Below are 19245 nucleotides of genomic sequence, written 5' to 3'. Positions count from 1 at the left end.
GTTTTCAAGGTGTATACATATTGTAGGATATATCAAATACTTCATCCCTTTGTCTGATTAAATATGATCCCATTTGATGATCCCCTTTTAATTACACATTCACTAGTCAATACATGTTTGATTTCTTTCCATTTTTCTGGCTATTACTAATGCTGCTATCTGCTATGAACATTGTTGTATATGCACATCCATTTCCAGTTTTCTTGAGTATATTCTTAAGAACACAATATGTTATATGGGAACTCCATGTTTTATTTTATTAATAACTCCAACTATTTTCCAAAGTTGTTGCATCAATTTAATCTCCTAGTATCAGTGTATGCCAGTTTCAGTTTTCCCACTTACCTGCTGACACGTGGTATTATTTGTATTTCCTCTTATTATCATCCTAATTGACATGAAGTAGTATCTTATATTAGACTTTCATTTTCTTGCAAGCTATGAGGCACATTTCCATGTGTTTATTGGTGCCTTCTACATCTTCTTTAGAGGGACTATTCCTATAATTTGTCAAATATTATGGGAGGTAATCTGTTTATCTGTTAAGAGGTAGAAATTCTTTACACGGTCCTGCATATGTCCTTTATCCATATATGATCTGCATTTTTTTCTCCCATTTTCTGGCTTGACTTTCACTTTTTTATGCCATACTTCAAGTCACAAAAGTCATTAATATGGATAAAGTGCAGGTTTGTATTTTCTTTTGTTACTTAGATTGTGAATATCATCTTGAAAAAGACTTGTCAGAAATTAAAATTACAACTTACTCATATCTTTTCAGAGTTTTATAGTTTTAGCTCTTAATCTTGTGTCTCTGACTCATTTTGAATTAATTATTATATAGGCTACTATGAGATTCAAGAATTTTATTTTGTATGTGGATTATCAGTTGCCCCAGAACCATTCTAAAGATTATTCTTTCCCTCACTAAATTGTATTAACATCTACACTGAAAGTCTGTTGACTGTAAGTATGAAAGTTTCTACACTCTCCATTCTATTCTATTTATCTACATGTCTTTCATGACACCAGTACCAGACTGTCTTAATTACTATAGTTTGATGATACATTTGTAAATGAGAATGTGTGAATCTTTCAAAACTGTCCTTTTTCACTAGTTCTTTTTTTTTTCTTTTTTGAGACCAAATCTCACAATGAGACCCAGACTAGCTTTGAACTCATGATCCCCCTGCCTCACTTTCCAAGTAGCTGGGATTATAGGCATGTGCTTGTGCACTGAGCTTTAGTATTATCTTGACAGGTCTTGGTCTCTTGAATTTTCATATGAATTACAGGTCCACTTCGTAAAATTTTGCAGAAAAATGGACCCAGATCTTGTTAAGGTTTGTTATGAATCTGGAGATAAATTTGGAAAGTATTGCCATCCTAACAATGGTAAATCTTCTGACTTGTGAACATTAAATATATTTCCATTTATCTGAAGTGCCTTTTGTTGTCTTTATTCTCTAGTTTTGACAGTATATGTCTTTCATTGTACTTCTCTCGTTATACTTATCCCTAAGTGTTTTACTATTTCTTATGGCATGGCTTTCTCAATTTCATTTTCAGCATCTTTATTGCTAGGATATAGAAATATAATTGGCTTTTGGGTGATAATTTCATACTTCATATAATCCCCTAAGCTTTTTTCTGTATTCTTGAGGATTTTCTGTGTGCAACATGGTATCTGTTGAAGTACAAACACTTTTATTCTTTCTACAGTCAGGATCTCTCTTTTTTTTTTCTCTTGTCTATTCACCCTTACAAGATCTGCCATTAAAATGTTCCATATAAGTGTCAAGAGTAACACCCTTGTCTTGTGTCTAATCTTAGAAGAATGCATTCAGTCTTTACCATTAAGTGTGATGTTAGCTGTGAGGATTTTGTAGATACCCTTTACTGAGTTGATGATGTTCCCCTTATTTCCAAGTTTATGAATTGTTTTTACAGTGAAAAGGTGTTGAATTTTTTGAATCCTTTATTTGCATCTATTAAGAAGATTGTGTAGTCTTTGTTTTGTATTGAAATAGTGTATTCCATTAATTGACATTCAAATGTTAAACTATCCTTGTATTTCTGGGAAGGATCCCACAGTCATGATGTGTGATTCTTTTTGTATTGGTGGATATAGTTTGCTAGTATTTTGTTAAGAATAATTATATCTTTATTTATAGGAGAAATTGTTCTGTATATTTCTTTACATGTGATATTTTTGGTTTTGGTATCAGAGTAGCGACTAGCCTCTTATAATGAGGTGAAAAATATTCTTTCTTACTCTGAATTTTTATGAGTCTGTGAAAATTTAATTCTAATTTTGTACAAATAGTTGCTTCATCATGAGGCAATTTGGGTTTCAGATTATATTTTAAAGAAATCCTAAAATTGTTAACAAAATCTCTTTGTTGTACGTTGCTCTGAATTACATTTTCTTAGATCTAAAAGTTGAATCATGTTCCTCCCATTTCAGTAATTAAAATTTGTTGAAAATTACATGTGGTATCTTAGTGAGTGCGAGTAAGGAGAAGCATTAAAACCAGCAGCAAGGCAGAAGAGGGAAAGACTTCCCTCATCAAGGAGAGATTGGTTACATCAGTGTTGTAACTGTTTGGTGGAGGAAACAAGAAAGATGAAGGAAGTTCAGTGGACATGATCTCCAACATTCTCTGGCCACTAAGACCTTTAAGCTGCAGAGATACCAGGTCTGAAGGTGCCGATATAGGTTGGTGTGAATGGAACTTCAGCAATATATAATGCGGATTTCTGTCTGCATTGAGAGACTAGGGAGTCCCTCACCATTTTGGCTTTATCCTAAGACACATGCCTTACTGTAACTCTGTCAAAATTATCTTTAATATCTGAATATTTTTTTTGGGGGGGAATGGTTGCTACATCCCTTATGCTTTCCTGGAAGTGATCACCTGGTACTGACCATTCCTTCAGAAAAGCATTTAAAACTCTTCTAGGATACTTATCCCATTTAGTATAACATAAAGATTAAACTTCTGATCTTAGAATCAGATCCACTAGGATTAGCGTTTATTTCGAGACATTTTTTAAGCTTTAACAATTTATTTAGCATCTGTGGGCTCTAATTTCTTAATTAAAAAAATACAAATAACATCTAATACCTAGTGTAGTGCATACCATGTATAGTTATATGAAAATAAAGTATTATTTACTCCATTGCTACCATTACAATTGCTATATTTTCAGAAACAAGTGGTTGAGAGGCCAAACTCTACGCATTGTACCAAATAACTTCTCTTTTTGCTACTTCTAGTTCTAAAATGGTATCTTCACCTTCCTGTCACAAATTTTATGTTTTTCTCTCTACTCTTTTTTTTATGATCTAGAAGCTGCTTTTGCATGCTACTTTCCATCTTCTTTCCTTTTCCTCACCCCTCAGGTCTTTTACTTACAACAATTAACAACAGTTTCCCACCTTCTTGTTTCGAATGCTGCCTTTCCTGAGGAACTTTTACTGTAAGCTAATTTCTGGCCCATCACACACATTTTCTCTCTTACATACACAACCTTTCAGGACACGTATTGCCATCTCCATTTTACAGATGTGAACATGATGCAGAAAGATTTGGTGACTGATTCCAGTTCACTTGGATAAGACATGGTAGTGCTAGCACAAATGTTTGATCTCCTGAGTATGAAATCCAAGCTGCCTCTTATCCTTCAAGCTGTTGCCAAAGTCGTTTCATTATGGTGCAACTTTGATTATAACACACTCAGCTCAGTATATTCCAATGGCCTATAAAGTAAAGCCTAAACTCTTAGCCTTAGAATTCAAAGCCTGCTATAATCTGGTTTAAATCTACATTTCCAGCCTCTCTATTCACTGATCCTTCTCACACCCACTCCACTCCAATAAAAACATGTAACTTCCCTTTTGTAAGCACGTCTCGCACTTCTCTGCAAGGACGTACCTATGCCTTCTACTGCGGAGTACTGTGTAGTACCACCTCCACCACAAGTGCTTTAAGTCTCCAGTGTAAAGTTGCATCCTTTGAATCCACATAGTGGTTTGTGTATTGTATATTATTACTTGTATCTACTTAATATGGACAAAATACTGGAGGGAGGTGAGATTAAAAGGATTTCAGGGGAAAGTGTTGGAAGGAAAAGTTGAGAACTAACGGGAAAATAAGGCTGTCTGGCTTCCAGCTACGTATTCAAGTCAAGAAAAAAAAACAAGGTCACAAGTGAGAAATATGGTAATAGAGAGCAAAAATACATTGAACTGAGAAAGGAACCAGCTTTTCTCATTTTCCCATTCATTAAAAATATAAATGATTAGGTGAAGTGAAGTATATCAACAGATAAGGATTTTGGCAGCACCAGGAATTTGGCTTCCATTTAAATTACTGGCTTGGCATACTTTATATATTATTTCTGGATGTTAGTTCAGTTTTATTCAGAATTTTTGTAAGAGTGCCTATCCAAAATTGAAGATATTCCTGGGAATTAGGAGTATTGGAAGAGGCCAGGGGTAGCCATATTCCATGAAATTAATTACTTGGACAGATTCATGTCAAAGAGCACTGATATGGGTGATAAGTAGTCATATGTGAACACGTTTTAATTTTCATGTTAGCCTAAAAGTACTGGAGCATGGAGGATGTATCTTATTCACAGTGCCTCACTCAGTGCCTTTTATATAGCAATGCATATTTCAGGGGTCTCTGGTGAGGCCTAGTAGTGTATTTTCATTACATCTATCCACTAATGGTGAGCTGGGCAGCAGAAAGGAAGGGTATAGAATATCACTACAAGAATCACAGAGAAAAGAGACACTCAGTGTACCTTTAGCCAGAGTTGGGTGTGGTATCTTATGTTCTTGACCTCAGAGTATACAGCATAAGGCAAAATTTCTGAGCTTCAGCATTATTTACATTTTGTGCCACATTAATTCTTTGTCCTGAGGATCACTACTCCTTGACTGGTATAGTATTTAACAGTGAGGCTCATCTCTCCATTCTGAATGCCAATAGCATCCCCCATACACACACTGTGGCAAGAAAAAATATCTACAAATATTGCCAGATATCCCTAGAGAAGTGAACCCACCGTGAGTGCGCACCACTGGCTTAAAGTAGTGATCCAAGAAGAAAGCTCTTGGGAGTCATTAACCCCAAAGCACTGTACAAGATGCTACTATGAAGGAGCTACATAGGAGGGAAAGAAGGCAGAGTCGTACCTGCAACAGTACCTCCCACCAGGTACCCTTAGAGCTTCTGAAGGTACAGCTCATCCGTTCCAGGAGAATTTAGGAACTGATGATGATAGGAGTATTCCTGAAATAAATATTTAGGAATGGAATACAGCTGTGTGAATCATGGCATTCTTAGTACCAGGGTCTAGGGCACATTGTATCTCATTAAGAGATAGTCAGGATAGTTTGATAGTCCTGTGAAAGAGGAAAGAAAGGGTGGGGTGGTATCCAAAAAGTGATACCAAAATAGCAAGCCAGGACAGGAATTTTCTCTGGGTTCTAGAAGGAAAGGTAAGGGAAAAGAGATGAAGAGAGGTACCACACCTGGGAAGTGCAAAGCCTTGCCATTATCACTGCATAAGAAAGGGGCTTCTAAATGAGCAGAGGAAACTGCTCCAGGGTGTGTGGCACTTGAGGAGAAGTGGACCTCAAGTATTTCAGGGAGTGAAAGCAAGCCAGAGTCTGAGCTCAGCCTTGGAGCCCCAAAGGTAAGCCGGAGACTTCATGTCATAGGTGCAAAAAGAAGCAAAGAATATATGTGCTCAGCAAGAATGCTGCATATGCCTAAGTGACCCACATAACCCAAGAGAGTGAGTCACAGAGAGACTAACGCCTTCGCCAGTCAGCCATCACGATCATGCATTTGGAGATTTTGCAATGACTTGGTTGAATACTCAAAGTGTTATAAGGGAAATAAGAGGTACAAAAGTACATATTACAGCATGATCATGCTTTTATGTTATGGGGTAAATGACGTAATTTGATAAGTAGTTATAAATATCAACACCTAGGAACACTGGAGAAAGAAAAGGGAAAAACTCCTTACACTGTAAGAATCTTCAAGAAGAGATGATGAGTGACTTTTATTTTTTTATTATTCATGTTTTGAGTGGTTAGTACTTTAATACCTAGTTTTGAGATATTGTACAAAAATGAACATTCTGTTTCAAACCAGACTTGGTCTAGAGAATAGAATTGTTAAATTATTTTAAGTGGGATAAATATTAGAATTTATGAAAAAATATGAATATGTTACACTGTGAAGACAGTGTGGGAATGTGTAAAACACGGTGTGCTTTGTAGAAATGAACACACTCTACCTAAAATTAACAAGAGTTTAGCAGGCATCATCAGAATGCTTTCTTCCTAATGGACAACTCTTCTGTAGTTATGTGAAAGGAAATATGTCATCTTTCTCTTTTGCCCCATTAACAACTGCTCTCTGAGTAAGAAAATGAAAGAAAAATCCTAAACCCTTTGGCTATGTGTAACTCTATATGAGACTATAGAGTGCAGGGTTTGTTTGGAATGATGAATGGTTTGACAATACAGCACAATCAGACAAGACCAGCCATCAATCACTTTAAATCAATGATAGACCCTGGGTGTGTTTTGTGCCACTTTCATTCATTCTGGTGCCCAGAGAGTTCCACAGAGCAAACTCATGACCTCACATGAGCAAAGAAAATGGCTTTTAAAGTTGTTTCCAGGCTCTATTCATCACTCATTCCTGGGTGAGATGCCAGGAAATAACTTTCATGTCTTTTTCCTCAACTCATCTTTCTCACCTCAAATACAGTTTGGTGGAAGTATATGCACGTAGACAAAAAGGGAACAGTAGGCCATGTCATGGGCTAAGCTTGGTAATGAAAGCGAAATTTGGCCCTTGACTTTTTATTTTTTCTTTCTTAATTTCTCTTATTCATCAAATCATCTGCTTAAAATTCCCTCTTTCTGGAAGGAACTTGTGATTTGGCTATGATTTCTTCTTGGTTTATTCCAGAATATTTGGAAGAAGGCAGTATGATCATCAGCATGTACCAGACATAGTTGCTAATATTCTTGAGTCAAGATCATAGGCATCTTTTCTGCTGGGGAGAGATATTTTTCACTATGACTCTCTAGCTATAGTGATTAATGTTCAGTCACTAACTCCAGAATCCTTGACCTACTTCATGAGTGACATAAGCGAGTGTTAGGGTCAAGAATACCATGGGAGGGACTAAGGTAACACAGCCTACTTCTTAGCCTCAAGAAAATGTACAAAATGTTAAAAGCACCTCTCTTTCAAATAACTTGTAAAACAGACTCATAACTTGTAAAACAGCTCAGTTGTGCCACCCTCGTGTACCATCCTCATCGTTTTAAAAGGCAAATGTTTTTTTTTTTGTCCTCACTGCACCTCCATTCCTACCCCAGAGGTAAAAAGGGACATAATGTTTGCTTAGACCTTCAGAGGCAGACATCAGCTCCACCTAAGTAAATCCAGGGAAAGGATGGGCAAATCTAGTTTTTGACTCATTCTGTTACATGTACTTTAAGTACAATGGTTTCCCAGAATTAGTTCCTTTTAATTTTTCCCCATAATATATGTATCCACCACAAGATTCTTTAAATTTCCTACCAACTAGGAAAACACTTTGATATTTTTTTTCTGATTGTTTTATTAATTCATGGCTCATATAAAACTTATTATAACATTGAACAATTCTATTGAAAGATGAAAATACATTAGCACATTTTTCAAGCACTACCATTTTTTAATTATATATAAACTACTCAATAAAAAGGTGAACGGAATTGAACAGTAGGAAAGTAATGAACCAGTTAACACTTGAGATCTAAACAACTCAGATTACAAGGCAGCCTGGAGCAATGGCAAAACCTCTGGTTAGATTATAGATCACTTAATAGATAAAGGATTCTTGCAAAGCATCTAGCCTCTCCTTTAGCTTTAGATTACCAGTATTTTCATGGAATGATTTGTGCACTGGGGACTCTGTGTGAATTAAAAACTATTTCTCTTTCAAATGTATCGAACATCTTTTTTTCCATGAGAGTTAAAGAATAATAAGTCTCATCATTTTTTTGCAATTGTTATAAGAATGCAAGCGAATGTATTACCAGTTAAAGTTTATGTTTATATTTGCATATGCTTGTACACATGTACATATTTATATGTATGTATATGCATTGGTATGCATGTATGTAGCATAAGCTACATTTGTAATGTGATATCATGTTATGTAAAAGGGTTAACATATGTCTATGGGACTGATAAAAGCAAGGTCTTATCAATTTCCTTTTTCTGGTATTAAAGACTAAAGCAGGAAGAACTAAATTATTTGAAATCAGTTATAAATAGAGGAACTCCTATTATCTCAATTGTGAGATAATAACTGTGTTCTCTGCTTAAAGTGAAAAAATACAGCCTAAGACAGCTCAACTTCAAAATGCATCTAAGCAAATATATGTGTGTCAACAGAGGAAGGCCTTAGCCAGTGTGCATGCCTTAATGCCTGCATTCTGTAAGGCAGAGGCTTACAAATTCAAGCCAAGACCTGGCAACTTATCAACTTAATAAGACCTTGTCTCAAAATTAACGAATTCTAAAAGGGCAGGGAATAAAGCTCAAATTCTCAGGAGGGAAAGGAGGTGAGGGGGTGAACAAAGAAGCCCTTATGCACATCAAAGGATACAGAGCCATGTTCTCCTGAGTTTCAATCCTTAGAATAGAAGCAAACATAGAACACTCCACACTTGCTATCTTCTGTAGTGGGAATTTAGGGGCAGAAAAGGACATTGTTCGGGAAGTGAGAAAATCAAGTAAAGTTTCACTCCTCCAGGGCAGACCATCCAAGAATACCAAAGTAGAGCTGTATTTTTATTTTTCCTGTTACACCACAGATCCGTTGTTTGGCTACCAAATTACAGGTTGTGTCTGGTTCTCACATATTTCTGCTTTTCATGTACTGAACAGGAAGGGTAATAACAGGGTACTCCTTTTTTGCTCATGGGATTTAGGTAGTCTTCATCACAGAATGGGTCATTTTTCTAAGAAAACCTGGCAGTTTAAAGACTGGAGGTGTATGCCATTCATGTGGTGATGGAAAACCCATAAAAATGAGAGGTTTTTGGCTGGAGAGAGTGGGTTCTAGTTACTTGTTCCCAGATTTAAATGACATGTTTATGAGTCATACCCTTATTATCTAATCCTAGCAGCATCATCCAAAGATCACTATCATTTAAATGACTACTTCAGAGAAGGTCTCTGGGAAATTTTACCAAGGAGAAAATTACACACATCCACTTAGTTAAGAAACAGCATTCTGCACACATTTTTCAGTCATTTTTAAAAAATGCTGTATTGAAAAATCTATACAAGATAATTAAACAAAATATAACAAATATTGTCTAAATGTATAATATCTGATATCCTGGACAAGAGACCAGTTAACTCTAATGCAACATATATTGAAAGAAACTACTGCACACAGATATTACCAATTAGTATTTGAATCAATCAACATTCATATAAATATTGTTCCACTTATTTATTACTCAGGCATCAGTGAAAAATAAAAAAGGAAATGGCTTGATAGGATAAGTTTCTAAAGAAGTCTTGAATTGGGGAGCCAACCCACAACTGAGAGAGCAGTTTAGTGAGAGATAAACCCACAACAGTTTAGTGAGAGATACCTTATCAATATGACCTAACGCAAAGCAGTATTAAGGAACTTCACCCGCCAACATGGGAAAGGACCTTGGAATTTTGACTCATCAGAGAATTTCTAAAGAACTCCTTTGGCAGACAAGACCTATATTGAGGACATCTGGGTTTCTTCAAGTGAAATTAATTTCTTTTTTTTCTTAAGAAAGAAAGAACAAATAAGCATTTCCTTGCCATTAAGTCATTTATTTTGTCCAAAGATTAAAAACAAAAACTATCATTTCTATCCACCTTCGTATTTGTGCAGTAAGAAGTTATTATGTATTATTAGAAGAGGAAATGGAAAAAACACAGGGTCCAAATTATATCTGCTTAGAGCTGTAGAAAATTTTGGCTGGCAAGAGTATTCTCAGGACCCACACCTACCCCAATAAACGACAGCACTGCTAAGAATTTTCACTTTTCCATAGTGAAGACAAAAATTTTGTCTTTAAGATGACTGATCCACACTCTTCTTCTCAGCAAATTATTCCATGGTCATACTCTTGTTCTCTCTACAAAAGAGATATTTATCACAATATATTATAGTCTGAGAATTTCCCAAATATTTAACTTATGCTTCCTTTCTGATTTACAGTTCTGTTTTTAAGCCATTTCTATCTTCTCACACTACTGCAACTAAATGTCTAATTTCATTGCTCATAAATTCTATCTTCCACAAAGCATCAGGACAAAAACAAAATTCAGACATATTCTTTGTTATTTTATAACAAGATGGCCTTTCTTTCTTCTTCCTGTAACCTATTCATCACTTCTTTCCGAGATCTCATAAGGATGGCTTTTACTGTTCAGATTTTTCTGATCTTAAATACCTGAGTACTTTCAAAGAACACTGAGGCTTTCTTCACAGTTTTCTTCTCCTCATGAGACCTCACTAGAAGAGCTTTTAATACTTTGTTTATGTCAATGAAGAAGATGATTGTTCTAGAGCACTCCTCCAATTCTTCCAGTTTGTACCCATTACTCAGTTTCAGGGATGTGTTCACATTTTAGGTATTAGTTATACCAGCATATCCTCCCCTTGGTTCCCAGCTTCTGTCTTAGTCTATTTGGTATGTTATGATAAAAGTGCCATAAGCTGCATATTATATAAGCAACAAAATTTATTTCTCGCAGATTTATTGGCTGGAAAGTCCATTTCAAGGTAGTGCCCCATCCAAGTTCTGATGAGGAGCTTCTCTCTACCCTACAAATGGCATCTTTCTATTGTGTCCTCACAATGGAGACTGGGCTGTCCTCTCCGCTGTGTCTCGTGTATAAATGTACAAAATCTGCTTGAGAAGTTTCAGTCCCCATGACCTAATCATCTCTTAAAGACAACACTTCTTAATATTATTTCCTTGGGAGGTATAATTTCAACATATTTGGTTGGAGAGACCAGGAAATACAACATATATAGTACAGCATTTAGAGTGTTTATTATGGTTTGTGTCTAGATGTCTCCCGCAAAGACATAGGCATTCATAGGCAAGGCTTTTCAGAGGTAGCTGGGTCTAGGGTGTATGATACTGAGGTTAAGGCTGTGGAATAACTCAATGGGTTCAGCATAGTTCTGGGTGTGCACAGTGGAAGACCTACCCTGGGTGTGGGTGACATCAACAAGGAGGCTTGTAGCTGGATAGACTGTAAAGGGACAGAAAGAAGGGAGGCTTACTGCTACTGCTGCATCTTGCCACCTCATGGCCTTCTGCCTGCCACACCATGAAATATTTCTTTTCTGCAATGCCCCTCTGCCATGCTGTCCTGCCTTGGAGCTAGAAGGTTATGGACTGAAACTTCTACAAACTCTGAGGTGAAATAAACCTTTCCTCCTTTGATTTATGGGTGTCAGGTATTTTATCCCACAAAGGAATGTAACAAAGATTTTGCTTATTATATAATCTACACATATAGCATTTCTCCGCATAGGTATGTTTACCCCCAATCTAAAATACTAAGCTCTATCTTGGACCTATCACTTCCACTGCTAAAATATTATTGGGCTATTTCTTAAAAGGAAACAGTGTAAGTTCATACTAAGAAAAAAAATCAAACCAAATAATATGTGCTAGTAGGTTGGTAAACTATTCTACTTTGAATATTGCATGGTTTAAGGGAAGACTTGTTGAAAAAAATGAATAATGGTTTAACAAATTTTGCGTTAATAAGTTATTATTACAGGTAAAGATTTCATATCATAATCTGCATATGATGATTTTGATGGACATAACTAAAATCTTAAGAAATTCAATCCCCAAAATGAGTTAGTTGTTGCCGATATCATCAATATTAATGGACTTTTAATATTTAAAGATAATGTTCTAACCATGAATACTTAATTTATAAAATTCCACTTAGCTTGTAAGTAGTGAACAGTAGAAATTAAAACAGCATTGACAACAAAAACAACAAAACAAAACTCATTAGGTCTAAACTACATTTAGATCTTTATGTGACTATAGTTTAGGATTTGTCTCATAAATAATTAAATTTCCTTGATTATTTATCACTTCATTAAAGCCATTCTTCTTCATTTCTCTTTTAAATGTTCACTAAACACAGTCTTAATTGAAGAGCAGAGCAAGGTTACATATTTACTCACCACCTCTCTAGTGTTCCTGTTCTTTTATTTTTTCAAGTAATTTCAAGTCATTGTTTGAAGCTCAGTATAAAGTGAGCAGATCGTGTTAAATAGCAAGTAGAGTTCAGTAACCTCCTATAGGAAGATGCCATTGCTCAATACTCTACGCTTGACAATGATGTGATTAAACAATCTTCTTGACCCACAATCCTCTACTTAATAAGAGACAATGCTGACAGCTGAAGCTTCTTTATGCATTTAATGTCAACACCACAGCAGAAGCAGCAAACGGCAGCAAGAACTGCAGGTGTGGACTTTAAATCAACGTGTCTTTACTTCCTCAGGATAACCTCCAGAGAACATTCCTGTGCACCACACATCTGCCTTGTATTAATTGATTGCCAAAAAAGAACATAGAAGATATTGCTCATATAATTACATATTTACCAAAATATTACAGGGTTTGCTGAGAGGCTTTCCCTAGGGCCATGGTTATGTTAGGAGAAAATGTGAAGGATGGAGTCACATGCAGAGCTTCTGGTGATTCTCATTGCTTGATGAAAATGTTCTCTGGGAGAGTAGTGAACTAAACTTCTCAACTAGATGACCAGAGAAACACTAAAGGTAATTAATGAAATTTTCTCTTTGTGCTTGGAGTATTTCACTTGCCTTATAAATGATCCTTCAGCCTACAGCTTTGCCCTTATCCATCTGTCACTATTCAGTAGAGTGCTCTTGCCAAGTCCTAAGTGAGATCCTGGCACATCCTTGCTCAGCTCCCTCCTTCCCATCTCCTGCAGAATAAAACTCAAAATCCTTCTGAGGATCTATGAGGCTAAGTTCCAACCTACACTATCAGTCTAAGATAATTTTCTTTTGTACTTGCTTTGGATTATTCCCCTCATAATACAAAGTCCTGGCCCTTCAAATGAATGCACCACGCACTGCTGCCCCTGGGCTTTTGCACTGATCTCTATTGTTTGTTTTTCTTATACCGATAACTTATTCCCATCACATCTTCGTTCACATATCACCTGGTAAGTGAAGCCACCTCTGGGACCCCTTTTCTCCAACTCCCACCTCCATCTCTTCCCTCTTTTGCTTTTTGCCCAGAGACAATTTTGCTTTCTAATATTCCATTTATTTGCTTATTCACCCTATTAATAATGTCTTGTCCTATTAGAATATAGAAGACCTCGTGGTTAGGGTCTTTGCTCTGTTTTGTTTATTATTTTGAACAATGACTAGGATATATTAAATGTTTAGAAACTTTGCACCCTGAACATAGTCCGTGAATATTTGATTAAGGAACTTCTTGACATGAGGTGTTTAATTCAGCTGGCTGCTTCAGGGAGTGGTAACAATCCAAGTCATTTGTTTAATCAATAAACGAGTTATCACTATAGAAAAAAATTCTGTTCCATGGGTGAGGAGGTCACCTGAATGCTATCCCTTTATATAACATATACATTGTCACAAGGAGATCTGGGTTGCACAGTGTGACTCACAATATGAGCAGAAGTAAGAAAAGTCTTTAGAGTGCATACCTAGCAATAGATGTTATCAATAAAAATGCTTTTATGTAAGGCTTATTTATTTGGCTACTATCAAACATTTGTCCAGAAAGTTATGATAGTTCTAAGAAAATTGAGATATAAAATATATTTAAAGCCAAATAGGATTGCAAATGTTTGTTCAACATTAAATATGTTAGCAGTAATCATCCTGCCAAAACTAAGATGCTTTATTTTACTAATATAAGTAAATATGTGTTTCTCTTCTTTGCAAAAACATGTAGTTTACTGTTTAAAAAGCTTCAAAAGTAATATAGTTATACACAATTAGGTAGGATGGGGAATTGTTTTCTTTTTAAAAATAAATATGTAACCATAGCACCCTTGTCATTAGTAATCAAATGATCTTGATTTTTAAGGAAAAAGCAATTAGCCTTTAAGAAATGCATAAAGCTAATTAAAAATGACAAGTTAGTCATTGAAACAAAGAACAGCTCAAAATCAGTCCCTACTACCTACCATAAACTGATAATGCAATAAATTATGACTTAAAATGATCTCTTTTCAATTACATTTTTTAAAAATCCTTGCAGCTGTAGAGTCCTCACTTGCTCTTCCCTGCCATACTCAGTTGATTTATTCTCTGAAGTTGACAAAATTGTTATGTATGTGAGGCGATATTCATACAAAACTTTATTTAGAAACTCATCAGTGCTTAAGCTAATGAACCTTCAGTTACTAATGCTTTAAAACCTTGGAGATTTAAAAATCTTGAAAATAAAACAAAGGAATTTGTAGGAAGAATGTAAGATTGGCCTACCCATATTATATCCTCCAAAGCATTAATTTAGCAACTAGACAGATATATAATCTATCATGAACCATTGTGATAGCAATTAAAAGGTTTCTTCCTTGTAAGTGCAAGGACCCAAGTTCAATCCCCTGTACCAAAATAAAATAAAATAAAATAAAATAAAATAAAATAAAATAAAAGATTTCTTTCTAGAAAAACCCTAAACCCCTGTGTATTCTCATGTAAATTTGAAGAAATTCTATTAAGCATGAAAAAAATCTTTAGAAGTCAGAAAAGAGAAGTTTGAGCAGAGATTTTTCCAACTCTTCCTTATCTATTCATTCTTAGAGAATTGTTCTTTTCCTTGTATTTTCTGTTTTTTATTCCTTTGTATTGCAAAACAAACTCTGTGTTTTCTTTTTCTTTACTTTGTTCATTATTCTTAGCCCCTGTTTTGTTCCCCCAAATCACTGCACATGCAGTTGGTCTGGCCAAGGCAGGGTGTAGTCTGGAGTCCTGTTTGCTATATTCAGATAAGTCTGTTCAGGATTACTAAACAAACCCATTATTATAGAAAACAGTAGGACAAAGGAGGAATGGAAACAGATTGAACTACATTTCTTTTTCTTTTCTTTTTTTTTTTTTTTTGGTACCGGGTATCGAACTCAGGTCCTTGTGTTTGTGAGGCAGGCAGCAGAACCACTGAGCTAAATCCCCGGCCCTACATTTCTTCTTAGACCCACAGCACCTAAGTTTTTTTTTTTTTTTTTTTTTTTTTTTTTTTTTGGTACCGGGTATCGAACTCAGGTCCTTGTGTTTGTGAGGCAGGCAGCAGAACCACTGAGCTAAATCCCCGGCCCTACATTTCTTCTTAGACCCACAGCACCTAAGCTCTTGTCCCCTATTATACCTGTGTTAAGTGACAGGGTTGAATACTTGGGTACTTAAGGACAGCTACAGAACTACTGAGATGTCAGGCAGTTCTGGATGACTGTATATTGCTTAATGATGAAGTAGCAACTGCTGGAAATTATAATAGGCCTTAAAATAGCAAAAATTCCTGAATGACTATATCAGGGAGTGACCAATTTCTATCACGTGTTGATGTCAATTTAGAACATGACTATTCCCTGGAGAAAGAAGAAATGAGATCCCAGACCTGCCCCCCCCCAAGTGATTTAAACTATATACAAAATTCCTTTCAAGCACAGTATGCTATACTGGTCATGTCAAAAGGCCAAATGACAGGAAATGCATTGTATATAATATGGTTGCTTTCCACATTTAATGTGGAAATATGAAAATCCTGAATAACACAGCATTTCTGAAATCACAAAATCATACAACATCAAAGAACAATTTCTAAACACAAATAATTTCCCTACACAAATTTATATAAATCTCCCAAAATGAAAGTGTATGGAATTAGCAACATGTAGTTGAAAAATAAAATGGAAATGGCCTTTTTTTTTTTTTTTCTGGTACTGGGGAGAAAACTCAGGACCTTGTGCTTGTGAGGCAGGTGTAGTACCACTATGCTAAATCCCCAGCCCTGGAAATGGCATCTTATTAGAGACCTAGAATCAGGAATATTTGAATCTTTTCCTGTCATTAGCCACTATTTCTTAGTTTCTAACTTCACTTTAGGTCTCTTAAGGAAATATGCATGTGCAGTGGAGGTAGCTAATCAAATACATGCTCTTTATTTCCAAGATGCAGTAGACAAAGGTCCGGAAAACAGGTTGGACCTGAGGAAGATTCCTTTTCTCAAAATTATAGATAAATTTAAGCAGCCTAAGTAGATGGATAGCCCAATCTTCCCATGAATTTGAGATTACAAATCGATGGCCATTAGCTAGAACAGGCTCATTACTTATGCATGTTTTGGCCCTGAAGAGTATTTTTGAGAATACACTGAATTATTTGTGAATATAAAAAATAAGAAGATTCCTTATTTTAAAAGACTGATGCATTAATGTTTTCTTTTTTTATCTAGCAGGAAAACAAAGCACTCAAACAAAACCAAAAGCTTTGAACTATAGTAATCGTATGTTTATCTGGGAACATTTATCCCTAACAGAAATGTAGCGGCTACGTCCACAGGACAAGCATTTCTTAAGTGTATCCTTCACTGTTGTTCTTCACCAGCTCTACCTCATGCATTTCTAGCTCCTTCCTGACTTCAGAGATATTTGAACTAAACCCTACACCCAAGTCTATATCTAAAAACATCAACAGAAATGGATAGAGTTTAGAGAAAATGTCCTTAAGCAAGAGAGGGGAAAGTAAGTTTCTCAGTGAAATGATGTCAATTGTCCTGTCCGTCTTCTCAAGTGTTTGTAGATGGGGAGGGGAGGAGGGGGTGAAGGGAGGGCAGAGGTAAGGGGAAAAAAATGAGAATCAAGACTTGCCATGTAAAGGTACATGATCCCAACAATGAATGTAACTGTACTGTATCCCTAAATGTACCAATAAACTCAATAAAAAAAATAAAATAAAAAAAAAATAAAAAAAAAAAAAAACATAGTCACGTATACAAAAAAAAAAAAAAAAAAAACATGGAAAGAAAATCTATGATAAAAAATCTCCTAAACAACTAAACCTTGAGTATGAAGGAGAATGAAACATGATGAATGAATGAGGAAGGAGATACAGAGAGGTGACTGATCCATCAACATGATAGCATCACAGAGATTAATACTTCCCCTTCCTCGTCAAGAGCAGGATTGGACAAGGATATTAGAAAAGAGTATGAAGCTTCATACACACAGGCCTCAATTATATTCCTGCATTGACCACAATATTTCTGAGTAGCCAATGTAGTTTAAGCCCCATTGCACAGCGTAGGTATCTTCCAAGTTTCTGTACCTATTTTTGCACTTATAATTTGGCACTGTTTTTCTCAAGGAGACTTCCTAAAATTGTTTATGTTTCAGGTCTCAAAAAAATGTACATCTTTCTCTGCCTACACATAACATTTTGAATTCCTTGACCAAATTTATTTAGTCAAAGAAAAAAAAATGAAAAAAAATGTGGGTTGCCATGTGAGTCTCTTTGTGTGTATGTCTGTACCCTTGTCTCTAGACAAGGAAATAATCCAGGAATTACTAAAACCTATATTGTAGAAGGAAGATGATTCAGAAGTGGCTTATTTTGTGGGATGCCTCCTGATTAATTATATCAGAAAATAAGCTACTTTAAAAAATTTATGTTGTAATTAACATGTCATTAAAACCTATTTAATGGGTAAAGTCAGAAGCACTGATACATATGTATAATTTCATAATTTATTTTATGTCATTGAACACTTGTGAGGAATAACTTTATTTAAATTTTCCCAGGACCACTGATATTTGGAAATGTTTAAAGTGGAGTTTTAGCATAACTAGGTCTTCGAAGATTGTTTGCAAAAATAATCATTACAAAACACATCCTATAAGCATTAATCAAAGTCACAGATAACGTGAATTCATTAATATAATCATTGATTCTTTCTTCTTTAGAATCATCTTATATAAATGTATAAGTAATATGATATTGAAAAGCTTTGTTTTAGATAATGTCTGAACATCTTTCTACCCATTAAAATTAGAACTATATTTGACATAGATCCAACGTGTAAACTATTGACTTCTAAATTATATTGAAGGACCCACAGAGAAATGTATAAAGAGCTTTTGATACCTCTAGTTTCTCAGAAGCTCAGTTCTTTTTTTCTAAAAACTATTATTCTGGATTGAAAGAGAACAATTCACTTTACTTCAACATAGAAATTTAATATCATCCATAGAGCAACAGGCAGGCTTATAAAAAGATTCCATCTGTCATTAGGAAATTAAATAATAATATACTGGAAATTGTCAATAGTCTTCCTTTGCACCTATGTTAAGAGTTTGTCAGATGGTTTTGACATGGGTTAAAATCAAGGGAATTCTGAAACTGTCAATAATTAAGACCTTTGAACTGAACCCAAAAGGAGCAATGTTGAATTAAATGTCCCGTCATAGGTAATTTTCCAATAAGATTTCTTTGGTAAGATACATTATAATTTTTTTCTTTTTCAAGCCATGTTTTAACAAGTCTGTAGATAAATATAATCAGTCCATTTTATGACTTGTATCTAGATTTTTTTCCCCCATAGCTTCATGTATTCATAGATAGAGCATTTGGGATGTGGCTGAATCTAAAGAATGTGAGTATGAATTAACAGTGTGTGTTAACTAAATTAGTCCACTGATAGTTCTGGGTGCATGTAATGTCTGGGTGTGATTCGCACCAACCAATAAGCTTGTAACCTGAAAGGTATAAGAGGGAAAGGAAGGCTAGAATCTCTTGTTGCACTTCTTCCTCCCTACCCTGCCTCGGACTATTTGCCATACTGCTTTGTTGCCAGCCAACTATGGACTGAAACTGCTACAAACTGTGAGCAAAAACACCCTTTTCTCCATTAATGTGTGAGTGCCAAGTATTTTGTCCCAGTAACAAAAACAAGACTAAGACAGACCACTTCTTTAAATAGCATTGTTTTAAATACAAAAACAGAATGTTTTACTACACACAATTTTAATGTCTTGTCTGATAAGTCAAATATCACTTTTTTCATTAGTAAAATGGGACTCACAGATGCTTCTAAATTAATGACCA

This window comes from Fukomys damarensis, unplaced genomic scaffold, assembly GCF_012274545.1.
Source record: "Fukomys damarensis isolate Sample0158 unplaced genomic scaffold, DMR_v1.0_HiC HiC_scaffold_29, whole genome shotgun sequence".
In the NCBI taxonomy this organism is placed as follows: domain Eukaryota; kingdom Metazoa; phylum Chordata; class Mammalia; order Rodentia; family Bathyergidae; genus Fukomys; species Fukomys damarensis.
The sequence above is the reverse complement of the archived record's forward strand: the minus strand, read 5'-3'. Positions refer to the sequence as shown.